This window comes from Lactuca serriola, chromosome 4 (assembly GCF_051521515.1).
Source record: "Lactuca serriola cultivar US96UC23 chromosome 4, Lser_US96UC23_V15, whole genome shotgun sequence".
Taxonomy (NCBI): domain Eukaryota; kingdom Viridiplantae; phylum Streptophyta; class Magnoliopsida; order Asterales; family Asteraceae; genus Lactuca; species Lactuca serriola.
Genome location: NC_136411.1, coordinates 373,469,523 through 373,480,663, shown reverse-complemented (window position 1 = coordinate 373,480,663; position 11,141 = coordinate 373,469,523).

Sequence of the window (11,141 nt, the reverse complement as noted above, 5' to 3'; positions counted from 1 at the left end):
ATCGTAGTGTCGTAACTTGCCGTAATACTTTTTAGTAAAACTTGTTATGATACGAGATTTATGCATGCTTGTAAAAATGTATATCTTTAAAAGAATGTATTTTGTTCATGAAAATGTTTCATCAGAGGGTTTTTGGTCCCCTTTGTATTTATAGTTTGTATATCGTATGTGGTTCATCAGAGGGTTTTTGGTCCCCTTTGTATTTATAGTTTGTGTCACACCCCCAAACCAGAATGGCGGAAACATTCGGGGGTGGATGACTTCACGTAGTATCATAACCATTGAATATTGTAAAGAAAGTAACACAACCATCACATATATAATGAAAACGTATGTTGTTGCGTTATACATAATGGCAAAAGAATATTACAATGGGATGATAAATGTTTCATAATAAAACATCCTTAGTGTTCCTTTCTCCAAAAGCTGGTGGTTACCTGTATTACTGATTCCCTGAGAAATACAAGTGGTTTCGAAAAAGTGTCAACAATTAAGTTGGTGAGTTCATAAACGTTTTGTATTGAAAAAGTATGTCCTTTTTGATAGTAAACCGATGAACGAGGTTTTCTGAAAATCCAATATTTTCTATAAATGATTTGAAAAGTTTCCCGTGTTGGAGTGCGTTTGTGTTTTCCATACATGAATAATAGTGATAAAATTTGTATTAACGATAAAATGGAAAACTGAAATGCATATATGAATCTCGTAAATCTAACTTGTTTTTATACTTTTATGTGAGTTTTATAACCATGCTAATGACATTGTTGGCCTGTAACAACGTTCTTCAGGCGTTGGAACTGTTATGACATTTGTCACCCCAGGCCTGCCGGCCTAGCTGTAGCTAACAGCTTAGGTGTGGGATTGTCAATCCCGTATAGATCTATACACAAGTATCACGCTCCCCCTACAAGGGATTTTGGTATATAATACAGGACTTAATAATGCATACATCGAACGTACGTGAAGCTGTCTCACATTACTTGGTATAAACAGATTTACGATAATAAAGGCTGTACTTCTTTTGAAAGCATTTCATTTGTCGAGATGTATATGTAAAATGTATGAATCACTTGAATACTATACTCATTATAGTTTGTCAAAAGTGTGTTCCCATTTGGTGATAACAACTTGGTAATATAATATCCCTTTAAACGTAAAGTTATTTTTGTATCAAAACTCTATAAGAACGATATTATAAAATGACACTTTGATTTGTATGTACTTGTATTCCCCCCCCCCCTAAAACGTGAAAAGAATTGAAAAGTAGGGGTATGAACTCACTCGTTTCGAAGAGAGAGGCTAGGGTTGAGCAGAACTTCGTCCGCGGATGGTTGCGTCGTCGGGCTCTTCGGGGATCTCTGCAGCGTAAATCTTTCGTCGGGGCTCGAGTGCGGAAACCGAGGTGAGGGAATGGTCTCTGGTGCTTGGAAGGGTGTGAGAGTGACTGAAGAATTGAGAAAAGTGTGCACAGACTCGAGCTCATGCCTTCTATTTATAGGACTGGAAACTCTCGTACGCGGCGCGTACTTCCGGAGTACGCTGGGCGTACTCGGTACGCGGGGCGTTCTTGGTTACGCGGGGCGTAGAATGGCGTCATGGCTTACGACTCGGGTCTAGCTAAACGTAGCTTGGGCGGGCCGATGGGACTCAACGCTGGGTCTAGTACGCGGGGTGTACTCCCAGAGTACGCGGGGCGTAATCCCTGCTTCCGACTTCTAAATTCCGTAACTTTCGCGTACGAGCTCCGTTTTTCGCGTTCTTTATATCCACGCGTAGGTGAGATTATGCTCTACAACTTTCATTTAGACTTCGTCGGCTAGTTTTGACTTTATTTTTAATGATATATTTTTAATAGGCCGGGCCACCTAAAGTTCGTTAAAAATTCATAGGTTCTTTATTCGACGTCGGTTTTCGTTTGTCTTTTTATTGTGTTATTACTACTGAGGAGATCTTCAACTTTCGTTTAGGTTGCGTTAGCTAAATAACACTCGATCTTCAATCCGAGTTTTTAGCCCTCTACTACCGTTACGAAACTTTGAAAATTCGTAACTTCTTCATACGAGGTCCAATTTGGGCGATCTTTTTATGCACGTTCACCTTTCAACGAGATCTACGACTTTTGTTTAGATACTTAAGGCTTAAAATGCATTTTATTGAGATTCTACTTTTTACGTCAAATAATGTTTTAACGTCGCGTCGTAAATATACGAGTGGTTATAATTTCTTCAATATAACCCGGTTTTGAGCGTTCTTTATGTTTTTGGAAACCTTGGCATGATATCTAATATTCGATGCATCCCAACTTGGATACTTGAACACTTTATTTTCGAGGTTAATTTCGTTGTACTTAGCTTTCGAGCGTTACAATGCTTTTGGAAAAATATAGGGTTGTCACAGTTTGGTACCACTCCAGGAGCTATGAGTTGCCACTCTTGGTGTTTTTGAGGTTCTAGATGCATAAAGTTGTCTCTTTTAGGGTTTGGAATCCCCTATGCATGAGATGGTGTCCATTTGGTGAAAGTATAATGCTTTATCTTGAAGATTGGTTCTTTTGGGGCATGCAAAGTCACCAAGTCAGTGACTTTATGGATCTAGACACTTGTGTGGACTCAGATCTGTGGTTTGGACTTCTAGGATTAAGCATTAAGAGCTTAATCTCGATTTTGGCTTAATGGATGAGTACGCTTGGTGTACAAGTCTGTACGTTGGGTGTACAAGCAGATAGTATGTACACTTAGCATACAACTGAGTACGCCCCGCATACTTAGTCAGGTGGGTTTTTTTTGCAATTGGGCTTCGATTTCGGGCTTTCTTTTGGGCTTGGGTAGTTGAGTTCTGAATGGTCCATCTGAGTACAAGTATTCTGGACTAGGAAAAGTGGTTGGGCTTTAGGGTAATACCCATGTAAGGGGTTTGGGCCCAATTTAGAAAATTGGGCCTTAGTTGATTTTCTGGCTTTTGGGACTTTCAAAATGGGATTTTGGGCCTTAGTCTTGGACCAAGCTAGGTTAGGGGTGAAATGGTCTTTTTACCCCAAGTATGGATTTATGGTTATGGATTGTAACCCAAATGTTGATTGGGTGTTGTTTTGATATTGACAGTTCGGGGATCTATCAGCTGGCCACCAGGGTTCGTTTGTGTGAGGTGAGTTTTTCTCATTGTATTTACGGTCGAAGGCACCAAGGATGACCCATTGGTTCGATATCCTGTTATCCTATGATATGTTGAGTATGGATTAGATATGCATGATTATGCTAGTTGTCGATATGTTGGTCTGGTAGATCTCTACGACTACTTGTGATTTTTGTCTGTATGATTATCGGTATATGTATGGGTATTGTGTTGGGTTGAGGTTGTACCGCTTTGTGTTGTAGCCAAAAAACCCTGGAGCATTCCAAATATCAGCTAAGGGTCGAGTAGGGTAATTCAAACTCATACTAAGGGCTTAGTGGCATTCCAGATACGAGTTGAGGATCGGATGGTATGCCAGACTTGTACTGAGGGCAAAACATTGGTATTCCAATCCGATGACTAAGGGAGTAAGGCAAACGTGAGTTGTGGGCCTAATAGGCAAGCCAGACTCGTACTGTGGGCTCAGGGGTAATCCAGTATTTTAGTTGTGGACCCATTGCATGTTGTTATTTTGTATATGTTATATGTTTGTGTGTTGGTATTTTGGGGGAACTCACTAAGCTTTGTGCTTAGAGTTTTGGTTTATGGTTTCAGTTACTTTAGAGAATCATGGCAAGGCGAAGGCGTGACTGTACACATGCTGATTTTATGTCATTGATCTTGGGAGGCACTGATTTTTAAATAATGTTTTGGAAACACTAACTTTGTAAACATTTTTATTAGTAAAAGGGTTGTTTTGAAGAGTTTAAAATTGTTGAAATTTTTGGGATGTTACAGGAGGATGTTGTGCCATCACGTCAGGCCCTTCCCTTTTGAACTGGAAGTACCTAGAACCATAAACATAAATTGTAAGCACAAAGCTTAGTGAGTTCCCCAAAGTACCACATACCAAACATACAACCAGGCTTAACCCTGGGGTATAATTGAACCCAATATAAACATACGGGCCCCGCCATGGGGTGTATTACAACCCGATCAACACATATGGCCCCACCCTGGGGTCTATTTCAACGCGAACATATTGTAGTGGGCCTCGCCTTGGGATCTATTTCAACCCAAACATACTATAGTGGTCCCCGCCTTGGGGTATATTTCAACCCAGCATACAATCACATATAAACCACATAGGACTATCATTCAGAGTAATGTAATAATGGGTCGGCATTGGTGCCTTCGACCCATGGCTACAATGAGAAAACTCACTTCACAAACAGATGATTAAACTGAATAGCATGCCGCTTTGAGATCAACTCTACCAGTCACCGTAATAAATTCAGTGGCACAAACTCAACATACATATTAAAATACCTAAAACACCCCTAGGTCAAAACCTAGTAAAAAACCAGTTCAAAGTCAACTGAGTCAATAGAGTTGACTTAGTAAGCACATCAGGCGTACTCCTTATGTATGTGTGGCATACTACACGGTTGACCAAAGTCGGGGAGTTGACCACGTACGCGCAGCGTACACGGCTGCTCACTGCTTTAACCATCAAGTGCTTAATCCTTAAGTACTTACATCCAAAATCCAGATCTAGGCTCAAAAATGTTTTGTTAACCATAAAGTTTCAAACTTTATGGTTTGGCACGGCTATTAAGATCTTAGCTCCGAAAACCCTAACTTTTTTACCCATTAAGACAAAAAGGTGACACTTTGAGCTAAAATTTGATCCATAAGAAATATACATCAAAGTTGAAGATTTTTACCTCTAAAAGATGCACCAAAGGAAGTAGATGTTGGATCCAAGGCCTTGAGTGAAATACCACAACCTCAAGGTTCTTCCTTCTACTCCAAAAGCTCCAAAATGACACCAATAGGGCTCTTCAAGCTTTACTATGTACTCACACACTTAAGGGCTTCGAAATGAGGAAGGGGTGAAGATAAGAGGGTGCATGACGCCATAAAGGTGCTTAAATAAGGTCCAAACCCTAAAAATCAGGGTTTGCACATTGGCTACGTATGCCCTGCGTACTAAGAGTACGCCCAACATACGTAAAAAATGGCCAAAATTACAAAAATGTCAGTGGGGACCAATCTTGAAAACAAATCTTAACTCAAGGTTCAAGAGCGAATACTTGAAAATTTTAGACGTTATAGTTTTTATCAACCTTAAGCTTGTTAACTTCTATAAGGAGTCCTTTTGTGTAAGGTCATTACACCGCCTATCTTTCCAAAAGTGATTATGATTTTCAACTCCCGTCTTTCTAAAAAATAGATCATCAAGAGACAAATCTCACTTTATTGATAAACAGAAAGCCACATACCCAAAATGTCACACTTAGCAAAAAGCTTTTCGCCAATACAATTAGTATTAGGCAAACCCTTAATACAAGATGACCAAAGGAAAAATGTCTCAACTTCTAGATTGTGTTTGGTATTTCATTTTGAAGTTAAAAAGGACTTTTACCCAAAAGGACTTATTGACTTATGAAAGTAAGAAAATGATTTTATTTAAAAGTGTTTGGATTAACTTTTACAGTCGCAAAAGTCAATAAGTCAATAAGTAAATAAGTCAATAAGTTAAAAAGTGTTTGGCATAATTTTGTCTTTTATCTACTTTGTAAACCAAATAACTTATAAGTTGTTTCAAGAGGTTAGAAATTGTGACTTCTTAAAATCTCATTTTAAAGACTAAACAAAAAGTTGTTTTAAAAGGCATTTTTCTATACCAATATATTTTTTTAACTTATTGACTTTTCAAGAAGTCAATAAGTTAAGAAATCATTTTTAGATGAACAACAAACATCCTCTTAATCTCCATTACCATTTTACAAGGAAAATAATGTTTAAAGATATAAACTCCCAATTTCAAGACCACTTTTTTGCTTAGGCTTTGTCACCGTGTCTATATCCCAAACAACCCAATGAATCTTTATTTTATTATCTATACCTCTTTAAAGAAATACAACTTCTAGCTACCAGCTTATCAATTACCAACTAACAACTATCAAGTACTGACTGCCAACTACCAACGACCTATTAACAATTATTTTTAAGTGAAATTGAGTAACCCATATAAACAAAGTCTTTGAATAAAAAACCTAATTTTTTTTGTTTTTGTAAAATAGCCAATTTGTCCGGAATATGTCATTACGAAGAGATCTCCCAGATACCGGAGTAGGATTCCGGACATTCCTTCTGGAATAGTTAATTTTTTTTGTATATATAATATGTGTTTGGTGATTCTGTATAATATTTGTTTCTACAAAATGTGGTGCATGGAATCATAAAAACTACAAAAAAGCAATAAATACATAAACTTAAATTTGTTTTAAATAATAGTACAATGTTCAAATGGACTTCATCCTCGTACCCCAAAAAAATTATGCCAATCGTTTTCGATATGACATGATCCATGGACTGCTTTTACCCTCTATAAAATATGATTTCATGGCGACCAACATATCCAGGAACCAACACAAAAACACCCCGTAATCCCCTCTATTGTTAATCTGTTGCTGTACGTTTGGGGCCTTTTCAAGAGTCATGTTGAAACTCTCAACTAGGATTGCATCAGTTAATTTGCTACCCCAGTAGTTGATACCTACTAGCAGTTTGTGGATGCAGGCTCGCATAGCTATAAACCAATCTTGATGTTCTGAACAATAACCTTCTTCCATTGACTATCGAATATAGTCATTTTGAATGTCTTCATATCCAAAACACCCAAGAACCAGTCATCACTTGGGATATTGATTGGGATGTAAAGCTACACAAAAGGTTGGAATTAATGAATCATCAAATAACTTTATATTATAAATCACTATTACTTAGGTAATGTGATCCAAACACAATTATATTGTATCACACTATGACCAAGCTGTGTAAACAGATCCGTCAACCATGTCACTCGAATTATATGTATCAGTGTTGAATGTTGATGACACAACTGTCCACCGAGCATCATCCCGTCAATAATCTATCAACAACGAGATCCACATTACGATGTGCTGCAAATCAAAAAATTTACAATAAATTAAGTACTATTATTAGAAGTGTAGTACGTAATGAGCATATAATTATCTAACTTACATCACATTCCAACCATCCTATGTGACTATCTGCATATAAGCACGTCCAAAACTCAATCATTAGAATAATGGTGATAAAACGGTGAGAAAACAATAGCAAAGCATCCAGTTCTTTATATAGACTATGTACGGTATGTTCTAAAGGATTGTCCAACGGTGTTGGTTGTTACTATGCAACACCTTTCCTCTTCATATGTATCCATGGGGACTTATACCATATGAACATAACTTTTTGGAGCAGAGAACGGTTAAGAGGTTTTGTAGGTGTTTTGTATTCTTTTCATCGAATCTATTTTACAAATGACGATTGAATACATGCAGACGGCTGCTCATGGACATGATTCAGCAGATGTTCGGGTGTGCCAGACCCATAATCATGCTCCCATAAGCCATTATTGTCTGCGGTACCAACATCTTGCACGATAAGTGCCTGTATGGTTAAGTAATATTTAATTATAAAAGATGCCATAACGGTTGTACCATAAAGTTAAATAAAAATTGTATGGGAGTGAAATAAATATAAATATACCTCCAACCCCTTCTAGGTACCAACATCATCTTCGGGAGTATTATTAATAAGTTTTAGAAACATTGCTAAAGTACTGTCATGTTCTGCTAAACATTTACCCTGTGACCTCAACTACTTGCAACATTCAATGACCTCATTTTGAAATTCATGGATCTCATTTTGCAACTCAGTAATAATCCGGTCCTTATTGGTTGATGGTATAGTGGGCGACAACAGTGGTGGTTGTTGGTGAGATGCAACATTTATCCATGCCTTCTTTTGTCGAGGCTCATGGGTAGAGGAATGTTTGGGTGATGATGTTAGGGAAGGTGTCATGTGAACTTCTGTGTTAGGTAAATCAGGGCGATCAATCCACACCGAGCTAATTATCCAGCATTCAACACAACTCTCAGCTTTTGTCGGTTCCAACTTCTGTATAAGTCTATTATCCTACTAACAAAATTATAAAATTATAAATAAACATAAATTATATATATATATATATATATATATATATATATATATATATATATATATATATACTTATAAAGCTAGCATTTTTTCTTGAATCTAATGCATTTGAAACCCCCATTTTTTAACTTCCTGAAACCACATTCATTTGAAACCCTTTTTTTTAACTAATGTAACTCAAAAGTTTTCTTAACTATGATTTAACACTCAAAAGTTTTATAACTTATATTATGTTTAATTAGCATTTAATGAAAAGTTTACTATAAAAAGGTCAATCTTTTGTGTCTTTTGTGTTATATAAAATCTTACATGTAAGAAGGATGTCATAACATTAATGTTTTGCTTGGAATATCTTTCAACCAAAACAAATGAAGCTTTTTTATTCTTTCTTTATATTTGGTTTCTCATTTAATCGTTATATGTGATTTGTATGTATTACTCAATCTTGAATGTGACTCTCCAAACATCAATGTTTTGCTTGGAATATCTTTCTGATTCTTCTTTTTCAAGAAAAAAATTTTGATTGCAGGTTAGTGAAGAATTGTCATCAAGTTTCTATGGTTAAATGGTGTTAAATTAAGAAAGAAGATTCAGAAAACGGATATAGGTTTTTTTTTGTTTGAGCAAAGTTGATGAATATTAGTTTTTTCTTTTGATTTAAATATATGTTTATGTAACATCTTTATTTATATATTCAACCACTCAATGCTATTATTTATTTGATTGTAGTTTTTTTATTCTAATTATGTTTATTTTCTATTATTTTTTTGTTGGGTTATCCTACACAACATATTTAAAAGATATCATAATTTTTAACATTCGATATCTAATTATGATAGACTTATCATGATATGTTCTTCATATAAAAGTAATTTATCCATATACTAAGAAAAGAATTACATATGACATTTACGAAAATATATATATTATATGTGATTTGTTTAACATGTATATGCACCTATGTATGTTATAAATTTATAAATAAATATCTTTATGTTTAATAATTGAAGGGATTAAAATGATGCATCAAAACTAATTATTTAGACGAATATAATAATAATAATAATAATAATAATAATAATAATAATAATAATAAATACACATTTTCAAGTACCACATTCATTTAAAACTCACACTACAACTCAAGAGTTTTCTAATTTATGTATATTTTTTAGTTACAATTCAAGAGTTTTTAACTTATGATTATTAATTAGTAATCACTAATAACTTTTTATTTTCCTTTCTTTTATAGGGTTGTAAAGTTTTGCTCATTAAAATATTAATGTATTTGAAGAGATTTGTGATTTAAATATGAAGAGTTAATATAAATGTTATAATAGATGTTGTAGTGCTTTTATGTTATTAAAAGTTATAGTGTTTATTTTTCATATTTTTTATTATTCGTTGTATATATATCTTTTTTAATACAAATGTTATAATATATATTTTTCTATTATGTTTTTAAAAGTTGCAGTACATATTTTTGTTTATACGTTTTGTTACCCGTTATATTATCATTCATTTGATATATAATTTACACAATTTTAAACGGTTTATAAAATTATCAAATAGTTGTATATATCACAATGACTTAAAAATTAAACTATAATGTTTAATAAAACTAATATGGTAACTATATGTTTGCTTTACTACTAAAATTTTGTTTCAAAGTAGAAATATTAAATAATAATTTGGTAAAAGTTATTATTTTAACTATATAATTCTATTCTAGCGTAACGCACGGGGATTCGCCTAGTATATATATATATATATATATATATATATATATATATATATATATATATATATATATATATAGGTATCATACATCGTTGATGTTTATAAACTGGTTACACTTACCCGAACCGAATGTAAAGGTCTTAGTATCGACGATGTAACAACCCGATGGATCACATTCGGTTCTCGGGTACCAAACAAATCGCTCACATCCATATATGAAATAATCATGTATTAGAATATTATCAACCAAAAAATAATAAATTGTTAATCATGTACTATGCCTTAAAAGCGTGTACAAAACCATTTAGGATGTACATCATTTTTTTGAGGTTGCTTAGCTATTAGTGTAGTTGTTACGTAATTGAGTGAGAAATATAGAATCAGAGTGATATGAAAATGATGAACACAAGATCTAAATATAATCTGTTTGGCTCGATTATGCTTTCAAAAGAGTACAGAGTACATAGACAATTACAGGAAAGTTCTTCTCTAACTCTAGTACTGATCACCTATTTATAGGGAACAGAAAGCATACAAAAAAATAAGGGCATTAAACATGATAACCTTCGACAATAAACTACCCTTATAATAAATTTACAAACTAACGAAACTATCCTTTAGACCTTCAACACCTCACAACTAACTTCAACATCAACATTCTCCCCCTTTGTGAGAAGTGTCGAAACTAGGTCATCAACATTTGGATAGCTTTATGCATCGAACTTCAAATTTCTGCATACCAATTCATCAATTTCTTTAGTTCAACCTTATCTCGTTCGTTGTTCTTCTTACAGTGATTCATATGAACCATCAAGTTCGTATACTGTGATGTAGTATATCTTTCAACATCGCATGATTGGAATAAAAACTTCGTGTTCCTTCCCTTCTTGCTTTTTCGAACAAAGATTATTCCAAGAGGCTTCAAACAAATTTCTCCATCATCATAAGGCTGGAAATCGACTTTACTCTTCAACAATGATTGAGGTACAGTAATCTATTTACCCATAGTCAAATCTAATTCGACATATGTCAAGGCTAAATAGTTGTAATAATTGTCGATGAATAACTTGATATGAGCAAGACCCAGCTGATATTCTTCTTTACTTGTACCTTGAAGTTTTGATTCATTTTTGACCTTAAGAATCTCCATGACTGAGATTAAGTCATTCAAATTTATAAGAGGAAAGTCAGCTATAGTAAAGTTGAAGTTGGTATTGTTTGCTCTGACCATGTGATATCGAAAATTTTGAAGTACACCC